A 25,242-nucleotide genomic window follows, 5' to 3' on the forward strand; every position below is an offset into this window, starting at 1 on the left:
AAGACGATGGGAGAGGCCCAAGGACTGGACGACGGTTCGATGACATCATTCTCCTGCATCTCTTTCAGGAGGGTCTCCACCTCTTCCTTCTTGGCGAACGGTAGTCGTCTTGGATGCTGTTTAATCGGGGGGTGTCCTCCTGTGTAGATCCTATGCTGTGTTAAATTTGTGCGGCCCACATCCTCCGATGTAGATGAAAACAGATGCTTGAAGTCGTCCACCAATTGTTCCGCAGCAGTTCTTTGATCTTTCGATAACGGCACGCTCCCAATAACTTCGATGTCAAGGACTCAGAAGACACAGTCTAGGGGGAATTGATTCTTCTAATGATACAGTTTACTGGAGTACAGGTTGCTAACACTTCACCTTTCCGGATATTCCTTGGCCTTTCACTCACGTTGGCGATTCTCACAGGAATTACATCCTTAGAAATGTCCACAAGCGTAGATGCTACCAGCACTCCTTTTATTGCTTAGGTTAGGGTATTCAATGAGTCCAAATCGAAAACTATTGCTTTCTTCAATGGAGCCAGGTATCAATGATTCTGACATTGAGGGAATCGATAAATCCGTTTGGGCCATTATCTGGTGAGCGGACTTTACATCACTTTCTGCGGGGAAAACGGCTATGTCTTCTCTCGTCGAGTGCAGCTCATTAGTCTTGAAGTCGAGGTTGAAGTCATACTTCTTTAAAAAGTCCAATCAGGGGATGAAGGGGTTTGTGATAGCAGCAACAAATGCAGTATGACGGTAAATGGCATTTCCAAACACAATTTCTAAGTTCACTTTACCTTCAATCTCAATCTTGTCACCTGTCACAGTTTGGAGGGTAACGCAGGGCGGCGTCCACAGAATGTTGAGTCCAAATTGACGAGCCGCATCTGTTCTAATGATTGTAACATTGGCTCCAGTGTCAATAATCAGTTCGCAGGGAAACCCGTTTACATATGAGTAAACAAACAGTCCATTACTGCCGCCACTCGTCGATGAAATCTGGAAAACTAAGATGGGGCTCATTCCAATTTGGCGAACTCCGCCCCGCGAGATTGCCATGGCTTAGTTTTCCTGGACCTGAGAGGGAGAGGTACTCTTCCCTCTGGTTTCTTGGTGAACTTCACAGTTTCTTCGTAAGTGACCCTCTGTTGGATATAATTTAGGTGTTATAGAGTTAATAGCCTACAGCTAAGCTGAAAATTAGGCAACTCATTTCCAACTGAATTTTGAGGGAGTGGTCTGCCCGAAGAAAATAAAACATGAATCACTTTTTAACACTGAAAAACATTTATTTAACATGCATTATAAAATAGTTACATTACAATAGTTTAGTCCTCCAAAGAATATTAAATTACGCTAGGTCAAAAAGATCTTACAATAAGTCCATGCAGATGTCAAAAGTCCTGTCGACGTTCCACAGTGAATTCCTCACAGGTAGAAGGACGGCATTGCAATTTCCCCATAATTGCACGCAGGTCAGTTCATGCCTCAGGAGTCAAATTCACCATATCCAGGAAAATATCGAAGATGGACTCGATCCTTTTCTTTGCTTTGAAGACCAAACAACCCACTTAAATTGGATTATAACTTTTCACTTTTACGAACATCATAACAGCACGCGCTTCCAAAACTGAGGACATCAATGACGAATCATTCAGAAAAAATCAGACCTCACCTAAGAGGCCAGTAGCAAAAACTTATGAGGACATGGACGAACACATACACAAACAACACAAAACGAGAAGACAAGTGAGAGAGATCGAGCTACGGCCGGTCCGAGTATTTATGGCCAGATCCGACCGTGCTCGTAACAATGTGACGTTACCTTATTTGCATATTGCAAGAACAGCTCAACCCAGGAAAACACAGCTTGCAGGTTGCACACCTCTTATTTAATTCGACATTCAGCACCCAACACCTCAACATGGTTATTGTATGTGATCGACATGTGCTTTGTCGGAAGTTTACCGACTTCTGCCGAATGACGGCAACCAATCATAGCGTGCCACAAATTTTTCCGAACACTTCCGATTCAAACTCAAACATTTGAGTGTCAGTGGCAGGTGGATGGGATTTCCCGTGCAAGGTTTTTCCCGGAATAGCAAAAGGTAAGTTACAAATCTTTTTTTTTTTTTTTTTTTTAAACAATATTGGCGAAATCCTTCAAGAAACAAAAATAAAGGCATTTAGCCCAACATGTTCCCCCCTCTTGAAGGAATTTCATCAAAAACCACATTTTATACATTAAAAAACACTTAACTACATTCATATTATATTTACAAAAGATACATTTGAAAAATAGTTCAAAATTTGATACGCCCCCCTCTTTTAAGTTAATCCCAATTAAATATAATTTTACAAAGCTTATTTAAACAATTCTTAGATAGGGGTTTAGTGAAAATGTCCGCAATGTTTACATTCGTCCTCACATATTTAATTAAAAAAATCTTTTGCTCAATTAAATTTCTTAAAAAATGGTACCTTACATCAATGTGTTTTGTACGGGAATTCTCAATGGGAGACTTAGAAAAATCAACTGTTGCAGTGTTATCACAATAAATGACTGTATCCCTAAGCTGGAGGTTTTCAATATTTAATTCACTTATTTCTGCAATTATCCTCTTCAGCCAGACCGTTTCTTTTGCAGTTTCACCAAGTGAAATATATTCTGCTTCCATTGTGAATAACGCAACACATTTATGTTTAAATGTCCTCCAATTAATTGGGACCCGATCAATACACAAAATTGATCCTCCCATTGAGATTCTATCTTCCCGATTAGCGGCGTAATCGGAGTCGGAAAATCCCCGTAGATCTACACTACTGATTGAGCTTAAATTTAGTTTGTACGATATTGTATACTTTAAATATCCTAGCAATCTTAATAGAAAATCCCAATGCTTCCTTCCGGGATTTGCTTGAAATTGGGAGAAAATATTCACCGCATAAGAGATGTCAGGCCGGGTCTTTCCCGCTATGTATGCCATACAACCCAACAAATTTCTGTATGGGAGCTTTTCTGCTTCCCTTTTTTCTTCCTCAGTTTTCGGGCAGTCATCTTTCGACAAAACTGTACCCTTTGAGATTGGGAGGGTTGAATTTGGCACATAGTAATCGGAGAATAACCCCAAGACCTTCGAAATGTAAGAGCTTTGGTGAATAAAAAGATTATTTTTATCTTCCACAAATTCAATCCCCAGTAGCTTTCTGGTTTTCCTCATTTCTTTAACATCATACACTTTTAATTACATTAATTACCTTTTTAATTAAATTTTCATTTTTTGCTAGAATTATTATATCATCTACATAAATAAGAAGAAAAGTGTCTTTGTCTCTGTGATATACACAATTACATCCTTTTAATTTTTGAAAACCAAAACCACAAAGAACACTGTCTATTTCTAAAAACCAGTTTCTTCCGGACTGGTGTAGTCCATAGAGAGACTTCTTCAATTTACAGACAAAATTAGGGTGACTTTTACTGACAAAACCCTCTGGTTGTCTCATGTAGATTTGTTCCTCTAAGTCAGCATATAGGTAAGCATTTTTTACATCAATTTGTGAGTGACACCATTTTAAAAGACATATGAAAATAGAAAAGAAAACTCTCACAAGCGAAAACTCAATTACTGGGCTAAAAACTTCAGAATATGATTCAATTGACTGACGGTCCCCCCTCACAACCAATCTGGCCTTGTATCTTACAATTTCACCCCTGTAATTTACCTTGAGGTCGTAGACCCACCTATTTCCCAAAATTGGTTTCCCCTCTGGTGGAGGTACAAGGTCCCACACCTCTCTTTACTTAATGACATCTAATTCAGACTCCATGGCCAGTTTCCAGTTGTCCACCTCGGGGGTAGCGATACATTGCCTATACGAATTCGGTATAGAAATTTCCACTAAACTTGCTTCTTCACCTTCTCCCGAACTTTCACTCTCGTCACAGATTTCCCCTACTGTTGGATTTTTAGTTGAAAAGTCAAAAAGTTTTGGTTTATATTCTATTTTATTTTCACTACAATATTTTAAAACCTGTTTTAGTGAATTTAATCTTACTTTATTTTTACCGGCAATTGTATAATAAATATCAGTCCTATCCCCGGTCTTTCTCTTTTTGGCTTCTCTAACCCATTTAATTTTTTCACAGGGATCTCAACGCTCTCCTGGATTTCCTGTTCAAGTTGAACTTCACTTATAGGCCTGATAAAGTTAAATTTTCTCTCATTTTTATTTTGGACTTTTAATTCCCCCCATTTTTCATTTTCATTGAACTTTACGTTAATAGTCTCTGTGACTGTTCTGGTTTCAGGATCCCAGATTCTGTACCCTTTGGTACGTAAGGCGTATCCGACCATGATCCCCTTGGTAGCCCTCATATCTAACTTTTTTAGTTTAGACTTAGGCTGACCTACATAGGCAGAACACCCAAAAATACGTAGGTGTCTCACTGAAGGTTTATGCCCAGAAAACAGTTCAAAAGGGGTTTTGTCCATATTTCCTATTACTGTCCGATTCCTTACATAATTAAAACAAAGAGCGGCTTCAGGCCAAAACTCATCCCCCAATCCAGAATCATTGAGCATAGACCTCACACCATTCATTATGGTTAAATTGTATCTTTCTACAACCCCGTTCATTTGTGGGGTGTAGGAGTTGGTCCGCTCTATCTTTATTCCCTGATTGGTGAGATATTTCTCAAAATCTTTGTTAACAAATTCTGTTCCGTTATCGGAACGGATAGCCAAAATTTTTGAGTTCAGGAATCTTTCAGTCCTTTTTTGAAAATTGACAAAAACATTAAATGCCTCACTTTTTGCTCTTAAAAAGAAAACATATGACTTTCTTGAGAAATCATCTATAATTATAAAAATATATTTCTTTCCCCCCAAGGACTCGGTCTGAAGGGGTCCCATCAGGTCCATGTAGAGCAATTGAAGTGCAGAGTTAGTACGTCTTTCTGGCATAGATTTAAACGAGCACTTCCTCATTTTTCCCAATTGACAAGGATCACAATTGGGTTTTTGCCCCTTCTTAATCTCTAGTCCCTGGACTGCACCAAGTTTACTCATTTTGGTGATACTCTCCATATTTATATGGCAAAACCTCCTATGCAGTTTTTCCATATCAACACTGACCATATTGGCCCCTTCAGGCGGGTCCTTGGTCTTAAAAACTTTTGTATAATTAACATTTTCACAATCAATATAAAAATTTGGTTTAACATGATAAAGTTTATTTATTAAATTTGCTATATAAATTTGCTAAATTTTAACATTCTCTTGATTAAAAACAAAGATCTTTCCAGGCAACCATTTAAGCTTATAGCCCTGTCTGTCTATACAAGAACCAGAAATTAGGTTGCGTCGCAGTGTTGGAGCATAGAAAACATTATTGAGGGTGATGGTAACTAATTTTCCATCTGATTCAATGTTAAAAATTACTTTCCCAATGCCCTCTACTTGGCTCTTCACGTTTCCTACGGCTACCTCCATTTGTGTGTTTTGTACAGGCTCTAGTTTGGCAAACAATGACTTATCTCGACAAAAATGAGATGTACTGCCGCTATCCAATAGCCATGTGTCTTCACATTTTGGGTAGGTAGTGTTTGCAGAAATTTCGTTTTCATTTACGGAACAAAACATTCCTGCCTGAGGGTCTTTGGTTTTGAATTTAAAATTCTTATCCTGTTTTACTTTGTTACGGCTCCAACACTTCGATGTAATATGCCCTTTCTTTTTACAAATGTAACAAACTTTAATTTTAACAAGAAATTTACTCCTACCATTTGCCATTCCGGAGTTTCCGGGTTTTGAAAACATAGCCGAATTTTCTACATTAGGCTCTTCGGCCAAATACCTAATCCTGCCTTCCTCAGCCAGTAGTTCGTCTTTTACTTTAGAGAAAGTAAATCTCTCTTCTTCCCATCTGTAGATGGCTTGAACAATACTGCTGAAACTTGGAGGTAAATGCCGTATCAATTGCAAAGTTCTGATTTTTTCTTCCATAATATATCCATTGTCGACTAATTGGTTAAATATTCCCCCCAACCTTCCAGCGAATAATCCCACCGTTTCACCTTCTTGCATTTTGCAAGAGAAGTAGGATTCCCATAGTACGGATACTCTGGCCAAAGATGGGGGTTCAAAATTTGTCTTGAGGGCTTTCCAAGCTTCACTAGGATCTTCCAAATTATCAATTAACCTTTTTATGTCTTTTTCTAAATTTAAATAGATGATGGCTAAAGCTTGGCCACATCTTTTTCTGTCAGCACTAGTTAATTCCCCTTCTTGTTTCTTTTGGGTAACTTCCCATAAATCCCTTTCTATGAGCACCATTTTTATGTCTTTGGACCAGGTAGCCCAATTATGGGAGCCCAACTTCTCAACATTTCTATAATCTTTCTTCATAATAAAAAATGATTCAATTTTCTCCGGGCAGGTCAAAAACACGACTCTGCTACCACTTGTTGGATATAATTTAGGTGTTATAGAGTTAATAGCCTACAGCTAAGCTGAAAATTAGGCAACTCATTTCCAACTGAATTTTGAGGGAGTGGTCTGCCCGAAGAAAATAAAACATGAATCACTTTTTAACACTGAAAAACATTTATTTAATATGTATTATAAAACAGTTACATTACAATAGTTTAGTCCTCCAAAGAATATTAAATTATGCTAGGTCAAAAAGATCTTACAATAAGTCCATGCAGATGTCAAAAGTCCCTGTGGACGTTCCACAGTGAATTCCCCACAGGTAGAAGGACGGCATCGCAATTTCCCCATAATTGCACGCAGGTCAGTTCATACCTCAGGAGTCGAATTCACCATATCCAGGAAAATATCGAAGATGGACTCAATCCTTTTCTTTGCTTTGAAGACCAAACAACCCACTTAAATTGGACTATAACTTTTCACTTTTATGAACGTCGTAACAGCACGCGCTTCCAAAATTGAGGACATCAATGACGAATCATTCAGAAAAAATCAGACCTCACCTGAGAGGCCAGTAGCAAAAACTTATGAGGACATGGACGAACACATACACAAACAACACAAAACGAGAAGACGAGTGAGAGAGATCGAGCTACGGCCGGTCCGAGTATTTATGGCCAGATCCGACCGTGCTCGTAACAATGTGACGTTACCTTATTTGCATATTGCAAGAACAGCTCAACCCAGGAAAACACAGCTTGCAGGTTGCACAACTCTTATTTAATTCGACATTCAGCACCCAACACCTCAACATGGTTATCTTATGTGATCGACATGTGCTTTGTCGGAAGTTTACCGACTTCTGCCGAATGACGGCAACCAATCATAGCGTGCCACAAATTTTTCCGAACACTTCCGATTCAAACTCAAACATTTGAGTGTCAGTGGCAGGTGGATGGGATTTCCCGTGCAAGGTTTTTCCCGGAATGGGAAAAGGTAAGTTACAAATCTTTTTTTTTTTTTTTCAAACAATATTGGTGAAATCCTTCAAGAAACAAAAATAAAGGCATTTAGCCCAACACCCTCGCCGCCGCATTTCCAGCACTTAAGTGGTTGTTGATTTTGGTCCTTGGGAGCCGAAATCCTTTTGAGGGTTCCTGCAATTTCTTTTATTTGCTTTTCAAGTTCAGCAAAACGTGACGAAACCGGATCAAGCTCATCAGTTTTCACGCCGCGGATTGAATGGCGATCCTTGCGGGTTGCTTGCTGGGCGGCCTCCAACTTCATCGCATACACAACAGCAGAATTCAGGTCTTTGACATCCGCCATACGTAGAGCTTTCTGGCTTTCCGGATCTCGAACCCTGTCGATGTAGTAGTTGAGTGCCAGGTTGTCTCGAACATCCGCAGGACAGTCGCAAAAAGCAAGGTGAGACAGTCTCTCGACTCTTGCAGGGTTTCCCCGGTTTTCTGGAAACGGGACTTCAACTGGAGTCGGCTGAAATCTTTCTGGCACTTCTCACCCAAGCGAAGCTCCAACGCAGATGTGAGGGCAGCGAAATCCAGGCGCTGGCTATCTGGAAGGGTCTGAAGAATGTCCGCTGCGTCACCTCTCAGGGGTTCGGCAAGATGGCAGGCCTTGGTAGCAGAGTCCCATCCGTTCGCTTCCGCCACTATCATGAATTGGGTCTTGTACACCCACCATGAACTTTTCCCATCAAATGTGGCCAGTTTAATGGACGGTCGAGCAACAGATGTGGGAGCGCCAAACTGCACAGAGCTGTTTTCTGCGGTCGCCAATCTCCTTTCCATGTCTTTAATTATTTCTTCCTTAAATGAAGTAAATTTCTTGTCTTCTTCTTCCAACTTATTTTCCACATTGGCGATACGCTCTTCCACAGTATCAAATTTTTCTTCCAGAGCATCAACTTTATCTCCCATGGCGGTTAGTTGATTCTCCATCATGGTTTTCATCGACGTTAGGTCACTTTTTATTTCATCTTGACTTGTAGTAATTTTAGCAGTTAAATCACTATTTAACTGTTCTTGGTTAGTCGCCAATTCATTTTTCAATTGTTCCTGGTTAGTCGCCAATTCATTTTTCAATTGTTCTTTGTTGGTCGCCAATTCATTTTTCAATTGTTCTTGATTAGCCGCCAAACTTTCGGTCAAGTCACTTTTCACAGCATTAATTGCTTCTAGAAGTTGTTTTAACTGGTCATCCATTGCGCGAGTAATCACCATAAAAAAATAAAGTCCCAAATTCAAAGTCTTTATGAAAAAAATGTCCAAAGTCACACTTACTCCAAGAAAGTCCAGAAGAAGCCCCACGTTGGGCGCCAATTGTAACGGATCCGCTGCGCCTTCCAACTTTCTTGAAAGGATGACACAGTTCTTGATAAAAACACAGGAGCTTTATTTACACTATGTACAGGAGAAATCGTTAACTGCTAAATTAATCATCAGCAATTAAACAAGTATCACTCAACACCGTAAACTCAACGGTTACACACGTATTTACTTCCAAATACGAAAACAACACAGTGAAATGCCTTGTAATAAACAGAACTAATAATAAACTCTCAATACAAATTCTCAATCGAAACTGAAACTTTTTATCACGCAGGACGCTTTTATAAACATCGAAAAGTTTCCACAACATTCTTACTGCTTCTCGAAATGCGTAGACCATTATCAAATTTTATCAATGAAAAAAAAGGAAATAGGGGGCTCGTATACTTCAGCCGAATGTAAAGGGGTTGTATATTCATTACGGGAAACTATTTACAGGTTACGGTACTACAATTACTATTTACAGAATTCGTAAAAATATTTAATCACCAAAATAGAACTCTTTTACAGAAAGTCCATTAACTGTGTTGCACAGTTAAACATTTTGTCAAGCAATCAGCTAAATTTTTCTTTCCATTAACATATATTAAATCAAATTTCCCATCTTTTAAACTCATTTTATAAAGTATCTAGTTTGCAGCAGATATTTTAGTTGTCATTCATGAGTGAACTACCCTTAAAAGCGCCAATGCATAATAATGTAACAAGATTTCATTTAAATTACCCATTAAACATGATAAGAATCAATAGAACTCGATAAAATTTCATATGTGTCATAATGAAAAAAATTCAGCCGAAGCCAAATGTTCGGCAAACGGGATGAATATTCGGCCTCTGCCAAATATTAGTTACATCATTAAAATATTAATGTAGTATTGTGATCGATTTTTGCTCTTCTATTGAAATAGGGGGCAAGGGAGCAGAATCTCTCAAAGTCCCCCAGAGATTTTCATTTTATATGTTAGAACACATGTTAATGCTCATTAAAAACAATATATAAATCAATTAAATTTTTTCTTTATCCTCATGCCAAAAATACAAAATTTTGACAATCACATTTTTATTGAAAAAAATCTTGAATTTCCAGTTTCTTAATTTTTTTAGTTCATTGAATATAAATCTAGGTTATTGGCACTTTTTTTTTCTTCGGAAATATACTTTAAATTTTAATATATATTGTAAAAATTTTCAAAATTTTTTTAACATTAGTTATTGAGAAATAATTTATTTTACAAACAGCTACAGCTTTTGCAAACAGTTCATTCAAAGAACATTGTAAATGACAACTAACGCAAAATTTTTAAAGGTCAAAAAATAAAAACTATTTAAAATAAAGGGGTTAAATATTTTAGGAGGTTACTTAGGACTATGAAAAAAAAGTACTGCCTCTTAACTTTAGCTGAGACCTAGCGCCAATTTGCGCATGCGTCAAGTCTGCTCTAAAGTTATCAAAACAGGGAGGGAAACTCGGAAGTAAAAGGTGCAAAAAAACGTATTCAGCAGTTTCTCCAAACTAGCGCTGAAAAAGACAGCTAGCAAGTGTAACCCAATCATTGTAAAGCACGTGTAGCTAAAATTTTTGAAGCATTTTCACGCATTGGTAAATGTTTGGGGGGGGGGGGGGGGCGGAGGGGGTAATTTTTTGTTTTAATTTTTTCTTTTGAACACTAGTTTTACTGAATTACCAAGAGATAAAGTTACTTCATCAAAATGTTTAAACGTGAGCAAATGTTTCCTCAGAAATTTAAATTTATTATTATAATATCATTGAATCAAATTTCAATAACGTACAAGTTTTGTTAGTACAGAAAATAATGTGTGGTGTTGTAAATGTCGCCCCAATTGCAAAAGATACCAACGACATGAGGACCTTTAATTAGCCCCACAAGTTGGAACATGAAATAGTAATATGTACCACCAATCACTTTTCTTCAGCTTTGAAGGTTAGGAGCGCCCAAATTATTGTTTGTAAGGGGAGCTGACCTAAGTATTTTTAATATTTTGAAATATGCACATGCCAAACTGACACCAGGTTTGGTTTGTCATTTTAAACGCAATTTCAAAATTTTTTTTTTAAACGTAATTTCCGACTATGTTTGGTAGTATTACAAGGAAAATGGTGTTTGGTTGATGGTCACTCCCCTGGAAATTTTTGAAGTCCAGGGATGAAAACAGGCCGAAGTCAAAAAAGAGGAAAAATTGCGAGACTTAAAATTTGAATATATATATATTTTTTACATTAAGTGAAATTATATCAATACTATACTGTCTTTCAAATATTAATAAATAAATGGTTTTTTTTTTTACTAGTAGAAATGCTAACAAATGAATAAATAAAATAAGCTTGCATTTATTTAAGATTTTAACAGATATATCAATTCCATTTACCACTTTCATTTTCCCATAGCCCACAAATCAGGTGAAATTAAAACTTTATAATGTGACATATAATGCTATAAAACTTCCATACAATTAAACACTTAATACAAGCTGAATCACTGGACACCATGATTACAAAATGACATTATCAGTAAAGCTAACCTTTTTGTGGAGTAGCTGGGTATATTCTATAAAAATCATTAAAAAACTAAACACAATCTAAAACTTTTTGAACTTTGATGGTCATTTTAAGCACTAGCATAAAAATGATTATTTTAAAATTGATAAAAAAGTTTTAAACACTATGTCATGATTTGAGAAGATAAGCATCTTTAATTTGCTATATTTACATGTCTGTTATAATAAAATAGCACATTATAATTAAAATAAATTTGAATGTATTAAGATCTTTGGTAAGCCTGATAAGCATTAAAACTAGATTTGAAGAACGATGTTGGCTTAAATTAACTCGGATGGAATAGAATAAACATATTTGAATGGGCGTGGCAGTCTTCACAAAAAATAAATAAAGTATAAGAAGGGTTGAAAATATTAGTCAACAAAAAGGTATTAATGTCTAAACAGTAGAATGGCATAGCAGACAAAAATGAGAGAGTGTAACAGAAGCGGATGCAATCGGATTTCAAAAGTTACATCTAACAATTGCACCCACCATCACTCTCCAGCATTTCTCCCTCCATTCCTATTTCACCCTCTTCACTAACACAGCAAAAAGTTTCTTGCTTCTTTCTACTCAAGAAAGAATGTATGCCTCAGCAAGAATCCTGATGGGAAGGTCGGGGCAGAAGGGAGGTGAGGGGGTATTTGCGCGATTGCTAGAAAGTGACTGTGAAATGGGCGTGGCAAAATAATGAGCGTACAAGTCTTCAGCAAAAAACAAAATACATACAAGAAGGGTTGAAAATAATAGTCCTCAAAAAGTTATAAAGGTTTAAGAGATAGGATGGCATAGTAGACAAAAATGAGCGAGTGTTATGGAAGCGGATGCAATTGGATTTCGAAATGCATAAACGCTGACGTTTTCTATGTCACTCTCGAGCCTTTTTCCCTCCCCACTCACAAAACGAAGCTCCTTCCTTCTTTCTACCTTAGAAAGAACACGTGAGTCAGTAAAAATCTTGACGGAAAGAACGCGATCACGATCGATCGCTGAAAAATGCGTCCGAGAAATGAAAAAAATACAAAAAGCGGAAAATCGCGGAAGATTTTCATCCCTGCAAGTCTTAAAAACGCATTTGTGGCTGACCCCGTAAAATTTTGTTATTAAAGTTGGAACTGATGTGATATACCCCACCCTTGGCGACTTTTTCTTGTTGGCGCCAAGAAAGCCTCGCCAAGAAAACGATGTATGACGACATATGTCATACATCGTTCTTAGCGATGCTTTTTTAGCGCCAACAGGAAAAAATCAGATAAAAAAACATGATCAAAGCACTTCAGAACACAATATATATAAAAACATAAAACCACAATAAAAAACATCACGAATATACGCTTCAAAAATACCAGAAACTAGAAAGTTTTTGTACACAAAGACGAATTACTAGAAAGTATTTAACATGCTTAAATTGACAAATTACTATAACAGCTCATCAATGAAATATGTACCAATAGAAATAAAAGCTATTTCCCAACATGCATTTCATCGAACGAAAACTTTTGTCATACTCTGCTAAAAAAGAGCAAAGCGATTCGAATTGCGATGTTTAAAGCGGAAAACATCCCCAAAATCAATAACTATTTCAACCAAAAAAGCGCTTAGTTACTCAAATTTTGATGCATGAAAAGTAGAAATAGCTCAACAGAACATACTAAACATAAACAATACAAAAATACCACACATTTATTTGCTATCCAGACATGCTTTCAAAATACCTATTATATTTTACATAAAACACCTTTATATTTTTATAAAATGCTGGAGTCAACTTATTTTCAGAAATTCAGTACTAAAGGAGGCACATTCATAGAATGTCTAAATAATTCGTGGCATCGATAAGAACTAACTTTTAGAACAAAATAACCGTACTATTTTTCTAAAATTAATTTACATACAGTAAAAATAAAGTTAAAAACTACAAGAACCCCTCAAGGATTTGTAAAAACAAAGAATTTCGGAAGTGAGAGTTTTTTTTTTTTTTTTTAATTCTAAAATAAAGAACTTACCTTTTTATGGTATAAATCCTCACACTCAGTCTAAAACAATACATCATATGACACTGGCACGTTACAGATACACACCATGTTGGAGTTAACTTTTAATTAACCTTCAAGTTTGAAGAAACTGGCTTTTTCTAATGTTTTTACTTTAAAACACAACTACTGAATTTAAACTAACACAAAATAAGCATTCCTGTAAGGTATATTACACGAAAAAACACCACGTATCTCTTCTGCGTGAAACCGAGTAAACAACCCAAGTAAACAAGTTTGAACAGATCTGTAAGATTGCCTTTGGGTTGCTAAACACAGGTTAGTTTCGTCAGGGATGCCATGCTTAAAAAATTATCGCCTCATTGGCGAGAAAAATATTTCAATTTTGTGCAAAAAATCGAAAGTCGCCAAATGGGGGGTATATCACATCTGTACCTTAAAGTTTTTAAAACGCAATTTTGGGATACATATTTGAAATATTTGGGGAGGAGGAGGTTGCTCTAACTCAGAAATTTTTCGAAGTTATAAGGTTTAGGATTGATGAGGTTGGAGGGAGAAGAGATGAGGTTCAGGGGGCTCTCAAATTTTTGCCAATAAGGCTTTAAAACGCCATTAATTTTTCTTTGGGTGAGTTTACGGGAAGGAGACGGAAATTTAGGAGATTTTCCTTCTTAAAACAGTCTAACGTTCTCTTTGGTAAGGTTAGACAAGGGAAAGAGGTTCCCCAGGGTAAATTGTTTGCAATCTAAGTCCAAGAAATATGATTTTCGATTATGTTTGGTATGACGGCATTAGGGGCGGGTAAGCAGCTGCTGTCCTTCCGTGAATTTTCAAAATAAAAATTCTGAAAATGCAATTTTAAGTTACTTTTAGTGATATTAGAAAAGATAGCAGGGATTGGGGACTCTGATGCGAAAAGCTTCCAAAATTAAGAGCATAAAAACCTAATTTTGGACTGTCTGTGGTTTTGTCAAAAGGGTAAAAACTAGGCTTGCCAGATTTCTGAAATGTTCAACGGGGACACCAGAAGAAAAATCTCTCCCCTCCGCCCTATTTTCGCAGGTATTCGAAAGGCTTCACAACCTTGGATGGTTTTTAGAGTATTTTAGCGGATAATTCATTTGCAGTGCCATGAATAAATGTTTACTAAATTATGAACCAAAACAAGGAGTAATAATACATGACCCAAGCAGATAAATTTAAACATTTTATTTCCTACATGTTAATTTTTTCAAGTTACTTGAAAGGAAAAACACTTTGAATTTTAAAAAAATAAACAATATTTACATGTACTTTTAATTAGCTAGAACTCGTTTGATTTTAATGTTGTTGTAAAAACCTTCACAAGCTAGTTTAATATTAATTTTAGATATTAATATTGCAACTGACAAAGTAATTATCCTAAATAATCCTTCACAGTTAACTATTTTTCCATTTATTTTGGACATCTAACGTCAAATTTATCATTTTCCGGGACGTGAAGTAAACCGGCACGTCTGGCGAGCGTAGTTAAAACCCTCTTTTGAAGCAGCGGTAAGTGTCAGATGCTGCTGCCGGGCATGATCCGACCTTCAGGGCCATTCTGAAGTCAAAAACTAAATGGGAGGTGTATGAAATTGAAAGCCTCTTTTCTATATCAAATGTGTCTTAAAATACTGGTGCTTCTGCCCCAGAAAGTTTAAGGATTTGTAGTCTTGAAAAAGCATTTTTGACAATCTTTAGTAATGTTAGAGGGAAAAGAGGTATGAGCTGGGCCGTCCAAAGAGCTGACGGTGCCCGGGGCAAAAGTTTCTTGCCCCCCCCCCCCTTTATACACACAGAAAAATCAAGTTAGTCATAACATCAATACATAATACATATTTTTTTTTTTACATATTAATGAACAGAAAAATCAGAGGGCTATGCATAATACAAATTAAAACACAAGCAATGAACCTGTTTCGAATATTTGTAACACAATGTCCCAAAAAATTTCAAAAAATAGAAATGTTGAAAATCCAGATATTTATCTAGTAAAACGTTATCCCACTAGATAAAAAACAAATAATTAAAACTGAGTTTGTTATTCATATTGATCAAACCTGGAACAAACAAATAATTTGCTGATTATAAATAAAAAATGTATTTATCGAAGTAAATTACATCAAAATTAAATTTCGATCTGGACTCATCCAATAATTCTTTTCATGAGTTTTTTGGTTTTACTTGTACCAACTTAATACCAGCTTTCATATATGTTATAAACAAAGATGTTATTCTTTTGCATCAAATATTTGTAAATTTTAGGGAGAAGCCCACAAATACTCAACAACATCGAAAATGGGGCCTCGGTGGCCGTGTGGTTTCGCCAACTGCTTTGAAAGCAGAGAGAGGCGGGTTCGATTCCCGCCTTTAGCCCTAGGTGTTCTTTCATTCCTGTGTAATGTACATCTTTCATGTGTATTCTCCTGGAAATAAAATATGGAAAAAGATTGTGGATTATTAGAGGTAAAAGCTTCTATGCTGAGAATAGCAATATACCCCAATGTGTGTTATCATAAATCAAATCAACATCAAAAATCGCTCAGAATCGCATTTTTGCAGCTCTAATTTCAAAAAATCACTGGCCTTAATATTACAAAATATGGCCTTACAAATTACATTTTAAGACTTGAGTCTAAGAAAATATTTGTGCAAGGGTCCCCATGCCGCCTTTCTTTAATATCACTAGCAATGGGTTTTTAAACGACAAGACTTTTATTAATTTAAGTTGAATAGCCCTTGAATGTAAAACATTGCTAAATTTTTTAAACCATAATTTTGAACAATTTTCCTGGGAAATGATTCAAATCCTCCTATCCATAAAATCTTCAAAATTTGTCAAAAGTTCCGTTTTTGAAATTTCAATTTCGAAAATTTGCAGGATGAGAAGAAATTGATTTCAATTTATTTTAAAAAATAATCAATCGGAAACAGTTTCCGAGCTCCCTCCCTTACCGTAACTCAATAAACATGGCCTATAATCGAACTTTTAAGGCTAAAATTGCATTTTTAAAACTAAATTTTCACCAGACAGCTTTTGACCATGGTCAAAAAGAATTTTTTTTTGAATGTGCTCCCTCAAAACTTTTTTATGGTTACGTCACTGAATGCAGGGGCAGAATTCAAGCAAATTTGATGAGAACTAGACAAAGGAGAAGTGCCTTTTGTTTGATTCTAAACAGTTATATTCTCAGAAATTGTATCTGCTTCAATGATGCAAAGGAAATGAATGTTTTTGGAGACTTTGAGAGAATATTTTTGTACCCTAGGAAAAAAAAGAGAATCATTGCAATGATTCTCTAATTTTGTGTATCTATGACTGAGTATTTGATACATGAAATGAGGGGGCGCCGCCAAGGCGACCCTAATTTTATACAATTGGAGCCTTCTATTCAATGAAAGGCGGTGCAAGGCGCCCCTCGTGAAAATGTTGTTTTCGTGTGAATGTCGTGTTCTGTCGAAAACGAGGGGCACCATGCGGCACTCCTTTTGTGGTGATTGCCCTGCTTGACACCCCCCCCCTTGGGACGGCACTGGGTATGAGGATAATTGTAAAACCACAATTGTTATATCTATAATTATGTTAATAAAACGGAAGTTCAGGAGCTCGCCAACGAAATTTTTTTCAATTGTAGCTTTAAAATGCAGTTTCAGAAGATTTTTGGTAATGTTAAAGGGAAGAGAGATTTCAGGGCCTGACCCCGCAAATTTTCTTTGGTGAATAAAATTCCGTATCAATCTCCGGGAATTTTTTCTTAACTGAAATCTTCAGAATACGATTGTAAGACCATCTTTGGTATTGTTAAGGGGACCAGCAATGTTTCCGAATAGAAGTCAAGCAAAAACCTAATTTTGTTTGTCTTTCAACGATGTTAGGGGCGGAATTTCTGGAAGCTCTCTTCAAGAAAATTTTCGAAATTCAAGTCATGAAAACTAATTAAAAGCATTTTGGCGAGATGGGGGGGGGGGAGAGACATTCTTCCAAGAAATATTGGTTAGATTTAAAATGCAGGTTTAAGAACATTTTCAGTAAGTTAGTGAGAGGACAGGTTTGGGATTCTTTGGTAATTTTTGGAGGAGCTTCAACAAAAAGTTTTTCTAAATTGAAGCCCTAAAAATAAAAGTTTAGACGACCTTTGGTGATATTGGGAAGAGGGGGCGAAGAGATCTAGAATTTTTCCCCGAGTTGAAATGCGAAGAAAGAAATTTTTAACAGCATTTTTATAGCATGTACGAATTTGAAAATTTCGGGAAGGGGGGGGGGGCATGGCCCCCCCCTGCCTTTAGCTATGACTTTGATGACAAATTTAACGTTCATTTTGGAACTACTTTGATATACCCCCCAAATCGGAAATTTGGCGACTTTTTTTGTTTTTGTTGACACAAAACTTTAAAAAAAACTCAAAAAATAGTACAAAATACAAGAAAATACTTAATTTGGCAACAGCAAAAACCTAAAAGCTGAAAAAACCTTAATTGGCAACACCAAAATAAGAAACAGCAACCCTAAAAAGTCCGTAGGAAATGCCAGATTTGGCGCGTAATTTTTGGGGGTGTATATCAAAGTTATACCTTCATTTTACTTTAATATTTTTGTCAGAATGTGGCCCTATATTTTATAATAATAAACACTAAAATGAATTTTATATGTCTTTATCATACCATTACAATAAAGGGCTTGTAAGCTTGTAACATTTCAAATTAAAATCTCTTGAGTCAAATTTGATAAAGACTATTTAATTATCTAAATTTGTGGAAATAAACTTCATTTATCTTTTGGTCAAATAGTTCTTGATATACTCTCAATGAGTTATTGCTAAACAAAGATGCTTTTACCAACAACAATAAAGGAGAACTAACAAAAAATCTAATTATTGATATAGAAATGCGAGAGGCTACAACCCTCCCCCCCCCCCTTCTTCACAGTCAGTGCCTCTGAACAAAGGAGCAACAAATCAAAACTAGGTCTAAATCCATTAGCAAAAATCTAGATCAATTAAAGCGAGTTTTGGACTTTGACACAAAATAAAATTTCTGAATTTTAAAAGTTGATCGCAGTATTTTGTTTTTAAAGGACAGAGCCATCATTTTGGCCTGCCCCCACCCCCCTCGACATTGGGAGTTACGTGAACAATTTATGGATGTGAGATGTTTTCTCTGAAATATATATTGAGCATATTCATTTTCATTGATTGTGAACCTCGTTACTGTGACTTTTACCAAACCACTGATTGTTTACGCCCATCGCTCCTTTAAATTTTGAATTGATGAGCCTGTTTACGGATGCACTGATTTGAAGTGCTCACATTTAAACTTTTTCAGAGACGTAGAGTTTTTTTTTAACTGCCGAAATTGTAGTGTAGGAAACTAAATACATTAACATTATTAGCATTTTGAAAACTCACCGTTAAAAATCGAAAAAATTTCTACGCAAACAGTAACCGACTCTGTTCTGCCGTTCTGCAATAAAAATGTAAATCTCGCGGTTATTCTTACCTTCATTTCAGTTCACTCGTGTAAACATTAATTTTTAATAACGGTTATTGAAAAATACTGTTTGAATACCGGTCATCTGCTGCAAAAAAAGGAAACATTTCATTTATAATATTCTGAAACAGAAAATTTTGAAGAAAATGAATTTTTGATCATTTAGAACGATTTTTCATATAATATTGAGTAAGGAAGTGTCTGCTACTCCTCGATTTTTCTAGCAACCTTTGTAGTAACTTGGCGTGGTTTCAGACGTCCTCGATATTTGGCGATCACGTTCGCGTTGTTTATTCCAGCGAGCAACAACTACGCCTCGTGCTTTTCTCAGCATACTTTCCTACATGGATAGTATTTTAATGATCTAATTATTGTATTTATAGAGGAATGACTGTTGAAGTAGGGGCGAAGTTTTCTTCATTTGAAAGCTTACAAATAAATTACGGAAGAAGAGAATTTTGTGCATTTTTATGTGCAAGATTCTGCTAAATTGACTAGTGATGTTCATATTCGACACGTTACAAACATGGAAATGCTGAATTGGTGTATTACAAATTAAAATACACCAATGTTTTTAGCCAAAAAAAAAAGGAAGGAAAACAAAAATGAAAGGAAATCTAAGTGAGTATAAGATTTGTGTGTTTACCAGTACACGGAACTGACATGTAAGAAATTTAATCTAACTTTCTTGCAAGTTGCTTCCTCTTTAAAAAGTAATACTACGTTGCATATATTAGCTGTTTTATAAGGTTATAAATAAATACATTGCTCAAAATGTGTCGCAATTCATTTATGATCCTAAGTTTGCCGATGATTGGTTTTATGAACCGTATTTAGCCACCAAAGAAGCTTTCTGGTGTTTTTTGGGACCTCTATTTGGTGTATTTTTAATCAACATAAATGCTGCTTTCTGTTTGATGATACATTTATTGCATTAACAGCCATTTTTTATACTAAGAGCTCCTACAGCTCAACACGCAATTAAAATAGCTATGGGTTATTATTTTATACTTATTGCCAAATTGCTTCATGTAATATCTTTTCAAAAATGTTTTTGTAGCTCTTTTACGATGTATTATTCTTGTTGCACTGTAATGTTGGTATTATATTCCTGGCTTCTTTTTTTTCTTTTCATGGCAATGCATTCTGGTCTACTTTTTGTGAGGCTACTTTTATCTAAAGATGGACTGCATCTTGTCGAGTGAATGTAAGTAACAGCTAAATCATTGGTGATTTTGACCTGGAGTTTATGGCAATTATGACGTTTTTCAAGTATTAACCTTGAAGTGGCCACTACTGAAGCACTGGCCACAACTGATGTGTTTATCTTATATGTCTGCGAGCACTCCAGGTTAAAATGCATTGTGTGCAAAGTATTTCCCCACTTGATATTTGGTATTCTTGATTTTTTTTCTATGCACAGAAGGCAGAAAAATGTCTAATTCATATTAGTTTATTATAATTGTTCTCCTTTTGGATGCTATTCTATATTGTTCATCTGAGTAAGTAGAAACCTGGTGTAATGGACAACAGAAATAGTATAATAATGTGTTTATGAAAACAGTGAAAACTCATTCATTGCGTACTACTCCATTATGATGCATTTGTAATATTGATGCAATTAAGATTTAAATTAAGTCGTTTTTTTCCCCCACAGTTAAAGAAGTATTTTGGGCGTTCAACTTCAGAAACTGAATTCCTGACTGAATGGTACATGGTAGAGAGATTTGGCTTTATTTGCTGTCAGTCATTTCCTCTGCTTGTACTTTTCAGTTTAGCCTGAGCCTGACGAGTAACAACTGAATCAACAGAAGTATGGATCTGTGTGATGTTTCAAGGGTTTTCATCTGTAACAGGTGATCAAGTAGAAAATCATACAACTTTAAATTTTAAAAGTCGACAAATGAAACAAGCCTACATAAACTTTTTCCCATGTGTTCTAACTTTTGATTGTTTACTGATTTGTGTTCAAAAAAAGTAAAACAGAGTAAGCTATTAAAAACAGCTTTTTAACCTATTAAAACTATTAAATAAATAATTTAATTAGAAATAGATGGGAAATATACAGTTGACTCTACTTAACGACTTTGAGGGGACCACAAAAAATCGTAGTTAAATAGAATGTTTCTAAAACTGCAGTGGAATGTCTGGTACTGTGAAAGTCGTTCAATAGAGCGTTGTTAAACAGAGAACCAATTGCAATTTCATATTTGAGAAAGTAGAAAAAACAATGCATTGTGTATTATTCCAGTATGATTATGATGCATAGTAATATTGGTGCATTTAAGTTTTAAATTAAGTTGTTTTTTCCCCCGCAGTCCAAGAAGTATTTCGCATGTGCAGCTACAGGAACTGAAAATTCCTGACTGAATTGCACATAGTAGAGATTTGCTGTCATTTCCTTTGCTTATGCTTTTCAATTTAGTCTGAGCCTGAAGAGTAATAACTGATTCAACAGAAGTATGAATGTGATATTTCAAGAGTTTTAATCTGTAATAAGTAATCAAGAAGGAAATTATTCAAATGTAAAATCATCAAATAACAAGTGTACATGATTTTTTTCCTTATATTCTAACTTTTTATTATTCATTGATTTGTGTTATGCACAGTTGACTCTAACTCTGATATTTCCTTTTCTTATATAGATTTCATTGGGTCTCTACTCTTAAGAAGGCTGTGGTTGCTTCCCGTAACTCAAAGGTTACAGCCGGTTTTTCAGGACTTTTGAGTACAGTTATTGAGAGTTAACTGTACTATGTAGTATTTTGTCTACACATCTGAGAAGTGTTAGCTCTTTTGCTAACTGAACTGTTAGTGAAAGATAACAGCTCACGCTCATTGATGCCTTGAATTTACAGGGATTGGCATAGCTAACCTAAATTAATTTTTACTGTGTATTTTTTAGTTAAGCAATTTTTATACCTTCTGAAACCTCTTTACACATCCCTGATGAAAAAGTTAAGCAATTTTACTCCATATAGAGATGTTTAGAGTTTCTTTAGATCACCTGTTTCTTTCTTTTAGTCTTGATATCTCTTACCCCAACTTTGTTAATAGTACCCGTAATTTTTGTAAAATAGTTTAAATGAAAATTTAGAAAGTAAATTTTTAAGTTCCATGGAAGACTAAGTAGGAGCATATTCTTGAAGATTTAAAGCTTGGATCCTCCTTTTCCTAGATCTTTGCCTAGAAGCTTGTTAAGACATCTTTAAAGGCATCTTACGTAGAACATTGAAGGAACAGTGTGAAGCAGGATAATGGTAGAACTTACGAGACATTGGGGCAAGATATTGAAAGTATTTTGTGTAATTTGTCTGCTTGTCATTAAAGAAGGGTGGAAGAATCTGAAACATAACATGCCTCATAACAATTCATTTAAGAGGAATTGGTTAATTTTTTGAAGGTTTTTACCATATTGTTTGGAGACTTACTCCATTTCCCTTCAATTAAGATCTTTTGATCAAATCCAATCTGTTAAACAGTTATATTTCTGTTTCATTCATGAAGAAATAAAGATTTGATAATTAGAATCGGTACCCACTATGCTTATATTTTTGGAAGCTATAAATAAAGTTCTTGTATCAAATCTATGTGTCTGTATATTTAATTTTTTCTACCAGATTGTTATAAATTTTCTTCTGCAACCTCTCACATTAACTTCTATGTGTTTTTTAACAGCTACATCTAGCCATTTCATATAAATCTTACAAGTGAGGTTTAAAAAAAAAAACATTTTAATATTTGAAGTTTGGTTTGCTAATATTGCAAATAAGTGTTGGTTCAGTTATGTTTTAGGACAAATGATGAGTAAAAGAAATTGTCCCAGACATGCACTGCTCCTGGATCCTTCAAGTGTGCATATTAGAGAGGATATGCCTTTCTTTTTCAAATTAATACATGATTTATAATTATTTATCTGTTTTTAGCTGATAGTCCTCACACATTTTCATTTGTTTTAGTTTTGGCCATAATTTCTTAGGTTTCAAAATTTTGTTTCTTTCCTTTTTTTTTCCTAAGATTCTGTCACTTTTTCAAGCATTTGCAGCGTAGCACATTCTGGCCAAGAGACCCCGCGGTAATACAAAAGGCCACACATAAACTTTGATTTCACAATTTTACTTGCAAACGTATAAATTGTTATAACTTGGAAAAAAAAAAAAAAGCTCCTGGTATTCATTTGAATTTTGACGTTTTGAATTCAAATTATGTTTTTCGAAATCACGAATTGCGATAGGACCCTACTCGTTGAGTTTCTTGTTTCTATAAATAGAATGGAAGTAGAGGACAAATTCACACTCATATCATTACCAGTGATTTTCTAGGTAAGGTAAAACGAGGCATACTCTTAAAAAAAAAACTAGTAATTAGGATGAGGTAATAAAGATAAGATATGGACAATTTGCACTTGTGCACTTATCATAAAGATTATACTTACAGCGTATAACATTATCAGTAGTATTAAGTTTTTTTTAGATGTGCTTCCTGAAAATACGTGATTTTACACAAAAAAAAAAAAAAAAACTTGATGCAAGAGCTATTTGAGGTAAGCCTTGAATGAATGCAGACGATTTGTAACCATGACGACGAAAATTAGTCTCGCTAAATAAGTATTTAAAACAAAATGTTATTTGTTTATAAATATTTTATTAATTCCCTCATTATTTGGGGTTTGAGTATACAAATTTAATACTTGTTTTCTCCCATTATGGGAAGAAAAAAGTAAAATTAATTTTTTGATTTTGTATTTAATGACTCAAGAATCTCAACGGAATATCAATCTCCCTAATGTGGAGTTGAGATACGCCCATTAATTAAAATATCGATCGCTTAAATTTATTTTACCGATTAATCCGTGAAAAGATTATTGACGCTTTTTTTTCCTACCCTAACCTAAACTCCGAATTCGACTTACAAAACTGCCTTTCCCACTTCTGTAATGCGCTATGGCAGTTGTTTCTAACTATGACATGAATAGAGAAATCGATTTTTTTTTCTTTCTAGGAATAAATGTTTTGGATTTATTATTATTATTTTATTTTTTGACCAACGTTTCAGGGTTGTTTTTTTTTTTTTGTCACCAACCCTAATGTACGCTACATTGGTTGGGAGTTGCCCCCCCCCCTCCCCAAAGGATGAATTAATTTCACTATTTTATTTATTACTTTTTAATTGACCTTTCTTTTGCATTTTTTTACGTAGTTCGTCGTTACCTGGTCGTCGTATTCGTGTTAGTTAATCAGCACAAAGTATTTTTTTTATCAGGGACAATTTCAAACTGCATTGTTCACGATTATCATAATAAGGCTATATAGTCGTGGGGGGGGGGAGTCAGGCACGTTATTTGGACAGTTTGGTCTTAAAGGAGGGTATCTCCGATTGAAAAAACTATAAGCTCTTGAAGGAAAACTCAAGCTCTCTGGAGGCCCTGTATTGGTGATCCCAATTTTTTTCTTGACCAGGGGCTCTGTTTTTTATTTTACTTTGAACTGAGCAGGCCCGGATCTATAAATTTTGTGCCCAAAAATCTGTAGGGCCCTTCCCCTAGTAGTATGTTTGTGTATAGTTTTTTACTTTTTTTTTTGAGCAATCACGATTGCTTATTGCTTTCATTTGACTGTTTTTGATGTCCTATCATTTTATTTTCCCACCGCCACCCATAGGCGGATTTACACTCCCAAAATTTTTGGTTGCGTTTTGAAAAAAATTAATTTAGTATATTTCACCCAGAAACGCAGCTGGCAAAAAAAAAAGTTTCATAGCTGCTATACTAGTAAATTTACTTGAAACAAATTCAGTGTATCCTACACGTCGCTAGTGCGAGAAATATATAGCTGTGCTCATATTAAGAATTGAAGTAATTTTATCCATTTGAAAAGAAAAAACGTAAAAAAAAAAATTCATCCAAGTAAAGAAATTTCTCAAACAATTTATTGTTCAGTGCTGTCTTATTGTATAGAATAATTGTATGTTCTGTAATCCTGTATTTATTCGTATATCAATACAATTTCTTCTATTTTGAATCAACTATTGCTAATCAAGTCCACACACACACACACACACACACAAAAAAAAAAAAAAAAAAAAAAAAAAAAAAAAAAAAAACATGACTCTTGCAACAAACTTGATCAATAAAATCTACTCCGAAATCAACTAAAAACCAACATTTTTATGGTAAATTTTCTAAAGTTCTTGAAGGAGGACTCCCGGACTGCTTGCTGCAGTGGTGTATTCACGGGGGACGGGGACACAATACTGGTGACCCTCCCTACAAAATGCCGAGTTGATGTTTTTTTTTAAAAATGTTCTTTATTATTGAAGGGAAGAAAAGATCTCATTTTGGAAAACGCAATTATTTTTAGAAGAAAAAAATGATGGGGAAAAAACTTTAATTTTTTTTCAAAA

General features: G+C 35.2%; 1 protein-coding gene across 1 annotated transcript in view; it reads right to left on the reverse strand.

Annotated features, from left to right (window-relative positions):
* LOC129217415 (protein regulator of cytokinesis 1-like) overlaps positions 1-18,837 on the reverse strand; it is a 62,651-nt gene extending 43,814 nt beyond the window's left edge. Inside the window, exon 1 of the mRNA XM_054851714.1 lies at positions 18,759-18,837. The gene's annotated coding sequence lies outside the window, so the exon portion shown is untranslated. The remainder of the gene's footprint in view (positions 1-18,758) is intronic.
* Between the last annotated feature and the right edge of the window lie 6,405 nt (positions 18,838-25,242).

The sequence above is a fragment of the Uloborus diversus genome, chromosome 2 (genome assembly GCF_026930045.1).
Source record: "Uloborus diversus isolate 005 chromosome 2, Udiv.v.3.1, whole genome shotgun sequence".
NCBI lineage: Eukaryota > Metazoa > Arthropoda > Arachnida > Araneae > Uloboridae > Uloborus > Uloborus diversus.